The sequence below is a fragment of the Euprymna scolopes genome, chromosome 28 (genome assembly GCF_053919585.1).
Source record: "Euprymna scolopes isolate OS-2025 chromosome 28, ASM5391958v1, whole genome shotgun sequence".
Classification (NCBI taxonomy): domain Eukaryota; kingdom Metazoa; phylum Mollusca; class Cephalopoda; order Sepiida; family Sepiolidae; genus Euprymna; species Euprymna scolopes.
The window spans coordinates 42,367,224-42,380,672 of record NC_136509.1 but is presented as its reverse complement, the minus strand read 5'-3'; positions in this window follow the sequence as shown (position 1 = coordinate 42,380,672).

Sequence of the window (13,449 nt, the reverse complement as noted above, 5' to 3'; positions counted from 1 at the left end):
ATTAGTCCGGTGATTGAGCAATAGCTTAATATCTTTCAAATCTATATATGTGTGCATCTAAAACTAAGCAGGCATATAGACACACACATCGCACAAACACATACACACACGCATATATATATATATATACATAAATACATGTAGATATATAGGTAGATAGATAGATAGATAGATAGATAGATAGATAGAGAGATACATAGATAGATACATAGATAGATAGCTACAGAAACAAAGCTGTGTTATGTTTTTGTATGGATTAAAACGTCGACACAGTTTCAGGATACACATACACACACGCTTACACACACAAACATATATATATAAATGTGTGCGTGTGTGTGTGTGTTTCTATTTTTTTTTTTCATTTTTCTTAAACTTTTTCTTCTAGGGGAGTGGACATCCAACCAGATGTCTGACATTTACCCCTATTTTAGTGAGTCCAACCAAGAGATCTTTTCAGGATTCTAGCCGTCCCTTTCAGTGCAATCGTTTGTATTTCACTTGCACTTGGTTCACCGGGTATGCTTGCTATGTACTTTTTGTGTGCATAAGTGATAATTTATTTTCAAATATTTTCTCGATTTCTGTACAATTAGAGTTGAAAGAATCGTATAAAGATTCCCAAAATATAGACAAAACTTCCCACTTTCGATTCCCCAAATATAATAACTTTTCCGATTTACGATAAATAGTTTTAACTTCACACACACACACACACACACACACACACACACACATATATATATATATATATATATATATATATATATATATATATGACACAATGTTCAACGAGCGAGATCGAAGAAGCGCCGCTGTATAACTTATGCTCCCTACCGATCTAACTTATGAGAACAAGATCATTGCTAATACAAATTCTGACGGCTCAACGCTTGCGTGCACAGCTTAATGGACGACGGTTTCCGGGCATGCTTGTGGTGTGTGTTTTAAGTGAGGGCCACATCATATCACCTCACATCTTCGAAGCCGATTTGAAAATCAATACCAAAGTGTAACTGGATATGCTGAAGAGTGTGGTGATCCTCGGCTACAATCAGGTGTCCTCTAGAAAATGTTGGATGTGGCAGAAGGACCCTACGCCGGCCAACAAGTCATCAGAGATCCAGACTTCGCTTTAAGAAACAGTACTACGACTGTATACTCTTCCCTCACTGCCCCTTCCTCATCCGACTTGACCTCGCTGGACAAACGTCAGAACATCAAAAATAAAAATTCGTCAAAACACCAAAACTAGCCTAATCGCCGCAATCCGCCGGGTAAACGTCGAGCACCCGCCGGCGCTTGTGGAATGTGCATGCAGTTCTGGACCCGTATCGAGAGTAGGGGAATGAAGCGAAAGGCGGCTACATTGAATACATGTCCGCTTTACTACATAACCAAGTTACCTGAACTGATTTTTCAATAAAAGTTTCAAAATAAAGGTGTGGTATTGTTTCTTTAATGCGCGAATTTTATCGTTCAACATTATATACAGTGCCACGCAAAAGTATTGGATGCATTATATAATTCTTCATAATATTAATTAGGGTTAAAAATTTTACCTAAAATTTAATTAGTATTTTTTATTGCTATTCTATATTATATTTAGGTGTACTAATTAAAAAATCGAGGTTTAGAATGTTTGTATTTAAAAAAAATAAATTATCGGATACATTGATACATTATTTGGTTGCATAGCCTTTGTTGCGTGCATAGGTTCCAGTCGCTTTCTATAGTTGCACACATTTTTTTTTGCAAAAAATTGCAGGTATTTTAGCAATTCTTCGTTTCAGAATGTGTCTAGTTGTTGAATGTTTTGTGGATACTTCTTGTGAACATTAATCGTCAATATTTTCCACGTGTTCAGTTGGGTTGAGGTCTGGCGACCGACTGGACCAAATAAGAACGCCAATTTTGTTATTTTTAAGTTATTCGTTCATTAGTTTGGCAGTATATTTGGGATCATTGTCGTCCTGAAACAGGAAATTGCTATTATGTCCCAACAAATCAGCAGATTCCGGAGGTTTTTCTCCACAATATCCCTGTACATACGCCCATACATTATACCATTGATGCTTTCTGTTTCACTAGTACCGTTAGATGAAAAACACCCTTATACAATAATCGAACCACCGCTAAAGTTCACTGTAGGAATTGTATTCTTTTGTTGTAGGCAGTGATATTTTCCTGCCATACCTGTGTTACTTTGTTTCTTCGAAGATTTTGATTTTCTTTTCGTCCGACCAGATTACGTAGTCCAAAAATTCTTGTGATTTCTGCCCATATGGTTTAGCATAATTTCAACGTGATCTGAAATGCTTACCCTTCACCATTAAAACTGTTCTTGGATATCTTGAAACAAAACCTGTAAGATTTATAGTTCTACTGGTATTATCTTTGCTGACATCAATTCCAGTCTTTCTGAGGTCAGTTTCAATTAGACCACGAGTAACAGAACGGTTACTTTGTACCTTTCTGCTAACTCACTTTCATTTTATTTTATGTGTAATTTTCTAAGTCGACCTAATCATGGAAGATTTACAACGCTTTCACCAGGGTGTTTAAACATTTCTAATAACATTTCCAACTGTACTAAATGTTAGATTAAATTTTATTCCACACCCCTTTTCTTCTTTGTGTTTATCAATGATTGTTTGACAAATATCTATTGACAAGTGTCTAGTTTTAAGCAGTTTTGTAACTTTCGAGCAGGTAAACACTTCCGGAAGAATTGCACAAGCAATATGTATATGAAGATCTTTGATTGGTTAGTGATAACGCGCTTGCATTATTGCAACACGCAAAGGAAGTCCTCTAAAATAATTTTATAAAAACGGAATTTTTTAGTGTATCCAATATTTTTGCGTTTGTTAATGTTATTTTCCTTTAATATATATATTCTAAACATTGATATTGTAATTATTACCTAAATATGAGTTAGAATAGTAATAGGAATATACTGACCCCATTTTAAGTAAAACGTTGAAACTTAATAAAAGGTATGAAGAAAAATGTCATATATCCAATACTTTTGCGTGACAATATATATATATATATATATATATATATATATATATATACAGACACACAAACGCGCACATACACATTATATATATATATATATATATATATATATATATATATATATATATATATATATATATATAAAGTGTTGGGACTATATACCAGAATCAGAATCGGTAATCGGAGTTTTCTGGGTATCGGATTCGGAAAGATTTGAGCCTATTTTACGATGCCAAAACGGATTCCTTTAATTATCTATATTATTTGATTTTGATATAAGAAACATCTTCAACTGCTTTTAGTAATAATATAATAATTAATATTGATTGATTTAAAATTCCAGTAAAACAAAATTTCTAGATCACTCCCCCACGAGTGTGATTGTACGTTTGAGAAAATATAAGCACAGTAGGGGGAGACTTGATTCCACATATTTCTCATATTTTAATATCCCGTCTTTCGGAAATAATGCACGTTTATGAATGCTTCCAGTATCAAATAATCCATATTAACTGTGAAATTTACTTCATAAATGGACACCAAAGAACAGAGACAAATCATATGAGAAATATCTGGAATTAAGGTTCCGCTTGCTGTTATTTTAGATAATTTGGAACAATAGCTCAAGTTTTAGTCTTCCCTCTATCAAGGCCAGAGTTTTGGGGGAAATATCAGATATTTTGTGTCATATGCGAAACTAGGAAAACAAATGGCTATGACTGAAATATTGGTAAAGGTGCAGTATCTTTCCACCCGAAATAATCCTTTAAAATTAACAATATTATATGTTATCGAGGTTGCTGCAAACGAAAGTAACGTTTAAAATTCTAGTAAACAAGCAGATAGAAAAATATGAGGAAATTATGGATACAAAATAGATGGGGGATGCATTTTCTATATTAATTTATCGAAAATGAACACCCAGTTCATAGCCTCTTTTTGGGAGGGGGCAGCATCATTTATTTTCAGGTGTGTTTATTTGGTTATTGTAGCTTGGTATACCAACAGAAAACCTACATTAAAAGAACTTGTTTACTATATATTTTCATGTGTGCTGAAAACGAATATTGCATGTAAATTTTCTCGTAATTTTTTTTCGGGTATTAAGCAATGTGATTCTTTACGTTATAAGTGGTGACATATGTTGTACGCGCAAGCACGCGCATATTTTTACTTAATACCCGGAGAAATACTTGTTTGCAAAAAAATAAAATGCGATATTAGTTTTCAGCACACCCAACACCTATTTACAACAAGATTTTAAAGTAGGTTTTGTGTTGGTATACCATTGTACAATAAATGCCACCCCTAAAAAAATAACAGACCGCCCCAAAAAGGTAGCCATAAAATTGGTGCTAATTTTATGTTAAATTAATACAGAAAATTGACTCTCGGCTTTTTGCAATAAGAAGTTCTTATATCATAGAAATTACTCAGTTCCTGGAACTTTAAACGTTATTTGTTGTTTTTAGCACCCTTGAAACCCGATAATTGTAATTTCAAAAGAATTTATACACTTTATGTAAAATTTCAAATGTTTAGACCAGAAATTGTCTGAGTAATTTGGTAGTGACCGCAGAGGTCATTTTTGTAAAACTTTACCCCTATTTGACCCCTTAACATTTATTTTTTTGGGCTCAATAAAGTTATTAACTTAGATCCATGTCCAAGGAACCTATATCTTACATTTCAAGTGTTGATACCAAACATGGGCGGAGGAGTTTGAGAGAGTTCTCAAAGGTCAAACCATTGAACTGTGACTCCTTAGCAGTCAAATTTCCGTCCGAAAACGGATTACAAAGATTTTCCCAAATCTCAGTAGCCTGTAAATTAAATTTCGAGTCTTAAAATTGACAGAGTTATTGCGTAGGGAAATGTACACACACAGACACACACTTTCACTTTTATAGATATATAGATAACATATTTAATTAAATTTATTTTGAATTGTTATTCCAACATCGATTTTATAAAAATCTTTTTCTAGAGTTATTTGCCTCTTCGGAACATAAATAATAACCAAATAAAATAATTTGGTAATCTCAATAAATTTCTAGCTTCAAAAAATAATTCCGATTAGATAGGAAAATGCTTAGCTTTTAATTTTTAAATATTCAAAGAAACAAAAAAACACTTACGAAAAGCTGACGAAAATATTTCATTTGTTTTTAGTATTATTCTATAAACGGCAATACAGAAATCGTTAAATTTTTATGATGTGACCCACCTAAAAAATACAGTTCTATCTTTTTGGCCTAATACGTTTAAATAGCCTTCATAAATAATATGAAAGAAATGTTGAAAAGAAAGAAAATTGAAATTTTAGAGTTTGGGATCGCTTTTTCCATATTAATTTAACGTAAAATGAGCACCCACTTTTTGACCGCCAAGCGTTCAACGAGACATTTTTTTAAAGTTTGGCGAATGAGTGGGGCAAAACCATGACAAATACAATTTGTTGATTTGTCTTTTTGGTGGTGGGCTGGGAATTACATCTGAAACATCAAATAACGATACATTTAATTAATTTAATTAATTTTTATGAGACCACTCTGTACTTTCACCTAAGAATTTGATAAAAAAAACGAACCTCAAAATATAACAAATTACATTGGTGGGCATTACAATGACGACAAACTTCATTTAATTGTTTTTGGAATTAATTTTTGGTAGATCATTATTTTTTTAGGGGTTCTGCCTACTTGCCTATTTTTTTTATTTTTATTTTTTTGTGATCGCATGGGCATTCATTGCTATTTTGATTGCAACAAAAGTTGTAATGATTCATTTGTAATTTTTTTTGGGGGGGGGGTCCTTCCAGTGCTCAATATCCGGAGAATAGATTCTTCGCTTTGTATCCCTTCTGCCTAAATATCTGATGGAGAGGGTATCACATACTTCTTTTTGGGGCCGATTATGTTTACATGTTTTTATCCGTTCTTTCATTTTTGGAATTGTTGGGAGAGTACCCACGTTGACTATGATGAAAATGATTAGTAAAGCAGGTGTGTTCAAAACGGAACTTCATGTCAACCCAGGAAACCCCGGATACTCATGCGAGTATATATATATATATATATATATATATATATATATATATATATATATATATTATATATATTGAAAAATGAAAGTATTTAAACTATATGATCTGTGGAGCCACCGTTTAATTGCCATTGCTCCCAGGTGAACTCTGACCCGGAGTGGTAGTACTTGTTAGGGTCCCAACTATGCGTTAAATAGAAACCGACTTGAAAACAACAAATATATTCTATTAAAAAAAACTCTTCAAAATCACTGGATTCGGCATTAAATAACCTGAAAAGGAGTGATATGCCGTAAAACAAAAACAACCAACAATAAACTATATGATCACCAATTTACGAACAACACTGATTTTATATGTGATACCATCCTGTATTTCCTCAGTTAGCAATTGTGATTCCACGGGCAGTTTAGTCTGCTGCACCTCTGCCCGTTGTATTTGATGGCGCTGCCACAAATCTATCTAAATCCAACATGCCGGATTATCAGCTTTAAGATTGGCAGCTGCGGTTAAATGGTCTCAATTTATTGCTAAAGTTCAGTATGAAGTCGGATTTTTATGCGCTTTCATTCGACTGGCACATTCCAGTCTCTTTTTTCTGATGGGGATTGATCTGGGAAGACGTTTAACGGCTCCAGTGTAAGAAAACGCCACGCACATCAGGCTTTGTTTTAACTTAAACGAGCGAAATGCGAATGCTTTCGAGGAATAACGCTGTGTTTGACGTGGCATGAACACGGGCTACACCACTTGTATGCTTGTTGGACGTAAAAGTGTTCATTTAGAGACAACGTGGAATAGAATGCAAATAAAATCACGGGCATTAATTTGAAAAATAAGATATTGAAATAGTAAGGAAATCCAATAGTAACAATCCTAATCTCTTTGAATTACTCTACGATCTAAGCACTTGGATAATGTTTGGAGGTTGTAATGGATCAGTGTCATTCGTATATTTTTAATCACATGTTATGTTTTCATTCGATTGTGCATTAATTAGTTAAAAAAAATAACAACGAATCCAACCCTCTGGCCGGGACCTAACATTAATTAAGGACGATATCCTTCACTCAATAAGCAAAAAAAAAGTCAAACTTCGAAGTTTGTTTTTAGATAATGAGACATGACAGTAATTGATATATGAAAAATACAATTTCCTATATTCCCGCATAGTATAGATTGTTTATTTGAAGTCAGCATGAAGAAGACAAGAAAAATAAAGAGAATATATCTGATAAAGGGAAGATTGTTTATCTTTGTAACTTTAACGTATCTATACTATGTATGAAAATAATTATCATGATATTCGCGTTAGGTGTTATTATGATTCAGCGGAGTGGATTTAGCAGGTGTCAATATCTATAAAGGCTTTAAAAGTAAATCAACCAACTGAGTTATGTATGGATCAATATGCTATGCTGCAGGTTTGGATATGAAGTGTTTAAAATTTTTTACCAGAATGAGTTTGTAGACCATAAAAATAATTGTAAATTCTTAATTAAATATATCTAATCCGTTTAGAAATATAACTAATGTTATAGTAGCGGTTACATAATCATGTCTGTAATAGTTTACGTGTCGTAACGATTCATCGGTCGCGGTGTTAATTTTCAATTTATTTCAGAAATGCGTAATGTTCACACATCCATGCATGAATTTCGTATGGATCACGTCCTTCTATTGTTGGTACTATTGTCTTTTTCCCCTTTTTTACATAGGTATCATCATTTATCAAGGCCCATATGCCTCTCAAGGATAAGGGTTATAGAGTGTACAGTAGTCAATTGGAAAATATAGTAATCGTTAGTAATCGAAATTCAGTACATTTGTTAACTTAAGTGGAACGGCTCATCAAGAACTTGTTTACGTTGGACTTGAAGACAAAGAATTTATAGTCAGCTGGGGATCAGCCAAACAGAAGATAGTTTCACAGGCGTGCAGTTTTAAGAAAGAAACTTTGGTCATGGAATCTACGTTTAGGTTTATACTCTTCGAGTAAGAATTATTTCTAAAAACATATTAGTATTTACGTCAACATTGTCAACATCGTAATTGAAAGTGTTACATGTGGAACGAACCGAATTCGATCTGGCACACTCATTTGGTCCTCAATCTCTGAGCTCAAGTGACAAATATCATTTTCTATTACGATTAGAATAGGATAATTCCATCTTTAATTCTCCTCTACGTTTATGACTTAAAAGATATGTCGACTGATCTTCCTAGTAAATAATACACATTATGCCAAATTTTAGATTGATTAGGTTGATAGTTTCTTAGTTATCACTATTTGTGTGACATATCTTCATTGGAATCATTACAATCATTCCACGTGTTATCACTTCTGGAACAGGAAACCTCCATATTTTCTTCCTAAAATGTTTAGTTCCTGACAAGGCGTAATCGAGTTAAAACACAGTTCTCCTTTAGTCATCGGTATTAAAAGATGTGAAGCTTCATCGATACCAGATGGGTGAACATTTTTGTATACTATGGGTTGTATACTATATTACCATGACCGGTATATAGGCTGGTACCGTACACTGATTTGATATTCCCTGGACATTTCTTCCGTCGAATCTTGCTTGCATAACATTACAAGTGCTGATAACAAAACATGTATTATCAGATTGTTTAGAGGTGCTTTCGTGGGACCCAGTGGGTTGTCGAGGTCGCCTATCTATCGAAGTATTGGTTTTGCTCTCCGTCTTTTATTTGGATTAGATTCAATTTTCCCGCGCAAAATGCTAACCGTTATCTGTAGATATCGACTCATAACTCTCCCATATGAATTTAGCTGCTCTTATGTTTGTGATGATATCAGTGTCTTTGCTTTTCAATATGCTCAATTTTTTGTTCGTTTGATTTAGAATATTATTACAACAAAATACGTTTCATTTTGCATTTTTCCTCTCTTAGATTTTCTATTAGTGCATTCTTAATTGCCTATCTTTCGTTATACTTGGTTTATTTATAAGGAACTCAAAAAATCATGTCTCCTCACTGCTCAATATAAATTGTTAAATGAATGAGAATATTTATTGATTTTAAGCAACAATTCAATTGGTTAAAGAAAACTATGTATTCGTATGAATAGAGAATTTTTTATGGATCAATAATATAAAAGATCTGGTAAAAGTGATCACTTACATATATGCATTATCGTTATCTATGTTATTGAGATAATTGAATTCAGTATTGCTAGGATATCAGACATTCGTCCCCGAAAAAAAGTATGAGTACATTTTTATACACTTTAGCATTAACAAAGATGTAGTGTATAATTACTTTCGTGCTCCAATATTTTGACTATTTCTCACGAAGTAGTTAATTACACAAAACTTTTCATAATGCAATTTTTTAAAAATCATGACATTATACATTACAAAATATGCCATGATATTTTACGTTTATTCTTTTAAGGAGTCATTATTTATCAAGATCCGTAGGCCACTTGAGAATAAGCGTTAATGAGTGTACAATAGTCACTGGGACAATATCGTAGTAATCGTTAGTAGTGGAAATTTAGTAAATTAGGCTTACTTAAGAGGATGGTTTATCCATAACTTGAAGCCAACCATATTGTAGTCAGCTGGAAAGCAGAGAAACAGAAGAGAGTTCCATAGGCGTGCAGTTCTAAGAAAGAAGCTTTGTTCTTCGAATCTACTTTTATGTTTAGGCTCAGAAAAAAGTGGATGCAATTATTGATAGTGGTTTCAGATAGATAAGTGTTTTTCGTAAAGGTTTAGCAAGATATTGGCATAGATTGGAGCTCAGACAAGTACTTTCTATGAAAATAATGAAAACGCAGAACAGGCTTGCAACGTATCTTCTGTTGCAAAAGAGGCTACAGGGTAGATAAAAGGGCATCCTCTACTAGGCTACAAAGTCTACTTCGAACTCTGTCCATGTAGGATAACGTGTTTCTACCAGCTTCTGAATTTCACAAGATACCCCTAAAGAAGGTCAGGCGTTACATTGGTCGAAACGTAGAACATAACACTCAAAATGAAAACATTAGTCTTAATAATTAAAACTAAAGTTTAATTAACAAATCAATAACGATCAAAGAATTATCTATTTTCTCAATTCATCTAGCGGACAAATATTCTCTGAACTCAAAATATTTTTTTGTTACACTGTGGTCACCACTTATCAAGGCCTGGAAGCCACTCAGGGATAAGGGTTATTGCAAGTACAGTGTGTAAATGTATTAATGGAAAATATGTATAGTTATAACTAGGTCTATGACAAGAGTATATTCTTTCATTGTTTTGACTCTTGGTTATACATCCGACATATTTACGCACGATTAATCAACCGAGAACCACATCACTCTATATAAGAGCATATAAGATATCAACGGATATACAACCGAGAGTCAAAACAATTAAAAGAATATGATGCTGTTCTAGCCCTAGTTATAACTTTACGTAAAAAATAAAACTAAAAAGCAAATAAACTATTGTGTTTTACTCATAATCGACGCAGAAAGTGCTGTACCTCAAATACAGACGGTATATGGAATACGAAATACACTTTACGAGAATTCAAATAAGTATATGTTTATTAAATATGACTTTAAAAATTAATTCTTTTGAGATAAAGAGATTTTACACATTTAACTTTACACAGCATATTTTTGCACAGCATTAAACTTCACGTGAGCCTTTTAGACTGTTTTTATGTACACATCTCGCAGAATTTTACGCCTTTGACTTTTACGTCATACTTCACAGTTTCTTTTCTTTTACAGCTCATTACACATCATTGTTCCTTTAGATGACGTCCCTCGGATTATTCTCCTTTATACGAGCTTTTTTAGATTTTTTTTTTCTTACACGACATTTTCATTTTTCCTATTTAACACATCATTTTTCGTTTTATTTTTCCTATTATACGGGGCATTGCTCTTTTCCCCCTGTTTTTACATGACATGGTACGTTTTTGTAATACTTTTATACGCACTTCACTTTTTCCCTTTTCCATGACATTTCGCATTTTTTTCTTTTTACCCAACATTTCATGGTTATCTCCCTTTTACACGACATTTTACAGTTTTTTTTCTCTCTACACATCATGCCATGGTTCTTTTCCCTTCTACCTGGCATTTCATATTTTATTTTTATTTTCACACAACATTTCGCGGCCCTTTTTCCCTTCTACACGACATTTCTCAGTTTTTTCTTATAAAATAATCGTGAAATCTCGTATAAACAAGATTTCACTATTATTTTCCCGTCTACGAAACAGTTCACGGTTCTTTTCTTATTTTTAACCTCGTTTCACGTTTTTCTTTTCTGTGTTTTACATAACATAACACGTTTTTATTGGCATATTTCACTTTTTAACTTTATATTATTGACATGACATTTCACTTTTTCTTCTGTTAGCATGGGATTCAATTCAACTGGATTTGTTTCCACGGTATTTCACGTTATGTTCTTTATACGACATTTCACGTTTTTTTTCCTAACCTCACATTATACATTATTTTCTTTACACGACATGTTACTTATTTTTACATGACATTTCATATTTTTTCTATACACGACTTTATACGTTTTTTTTTCTTTGCACTACATTTTCCGTGTTATATTTTTTGCTCACTTGGCCTTTTGGTCAAGATCAAAGTGTAGTAGCTTTTCTTCAGGTGCTGCACTTCCATTTCTTGTTCTCTGTCAGTGGAGAAACAGCCTTTCACGACTGAGACAGTTTTTTTTTTATTTTTGTATCTTAACTCCACATTAAAAAACGACCCTGGTTCCTAACTTTGTCCCGTGGGGAGACATTGTAAATAGGTACATTTCACGTATTTAATCTGTTTAAACGATATTTAATTCTATTACTTTGTATTAGTTATCTCATGCTCTAATTTCCACCATCCTCTCCCTTTCTGTTTCACTCATTGTTCCTTTGCTGATTGTTGAGAGTTGGTTAACGAAAACATTCGTTTTAAACGTGGCTTTTATAGAAGTATAGTTTTTAGTTTTAATTGTATTAGAATTAATCTAAAAAACAACATTCAAATAGTTAAATTTGTTTCGGAGCATTGGTATAAAAAATAGTGTAAAATCTTAATGATCATCATTGAGCAATTGTCATCTCCGTAGGAAACGATCGTTTACATAGTTTATATAAAGATATAGAACAGGTTTACATATCAACAATGCGCAATCTCGTATATTACACTGGAAAATGATTTCTAACATTTCACTTCGATATTATATTTGTTTTCTTATAAAATTTCAATCTTTATTTGTAATCTATGCACTTTTCTGACAGACTCCTCAATATCACTGCACATTTCTCTGTACAAAAGTTAGCATTGTATTACGTATCGATATATTAATACCGTTGATTGTTCTAGCACTGACATTGATATTAAAAAGTTACTTTTTTCTTAAAAATTCAGAAAACGCACTTTTAAATATACTCAGTAATCGATACGCGAGCAGCAGTATAATGTATTTGTATTTTACGACCGAACAATGCCGGTCAGGCTGCTATGTAGTCACTTGTTTGTTTCTTCTTATCGATTTTTTATCGATGAATACACTCGTCTATAATTAAATCTAATGTGCATTTTTTTTTAAATATTTCTATAGATATACAAGGTAGTTTCAATAAGACTGTTATGTATAGCCTTTTTAAATTGCCAGAGACTTTTGAAATTTTAGTATGCTATTGCTATACACCTTATAAAATGACTAGCTAATTCCTATGAGTTCGAGTTCAAATAAATAGTTACAATAGGAATTTCAATACACCTTACTAACGCTTGCTTGTTACAGGTAGTGAATTTCAAAAATGTTATCTGGATGTGACGTCACATTAGAAAAACAGTATCCTTAAAAAAAAAACTTAAACTCGGAAAAACGCCCAAGAAACGTATCGAATGTTTCAGACTGCCTTTACACCATCTTCCATAAATCGAGGATCAGTTATTAAGTGGCATAATAGATCGAAAGAAGACGGGGAGTTTATAAGAACTGATGAGAGACATGGAAGGATTAAGGAAGTCTGAACTCCAGAGTTGAGTGGCCAAATAAAGAATTTCATTGATAAGGACTAGCGTGTGCCTATAGAAACAATAAATGCATATTTTGATGACAGTGCAGTAACTGTACACATAAAAGTTTACGAGGAACTACATACGCGTAAGATTTGAGCGGTTCGTCCTAAGAGTGATCAGAGAAGACCAGAAAGAAAGAAGTTGTCATGGCATCGAGACAGTTCGTGATCCTTCTTATAGTCCAGGCCTTGTTGTCTGAGTCTTTTGGTTATTCGCTAAACTCAAGGAAACATTAAATGATGTCGGTATGGGACAATTGACGCGGGGTAAGATGCTGTGACGAGGGTTATTGACACGCTCGCAA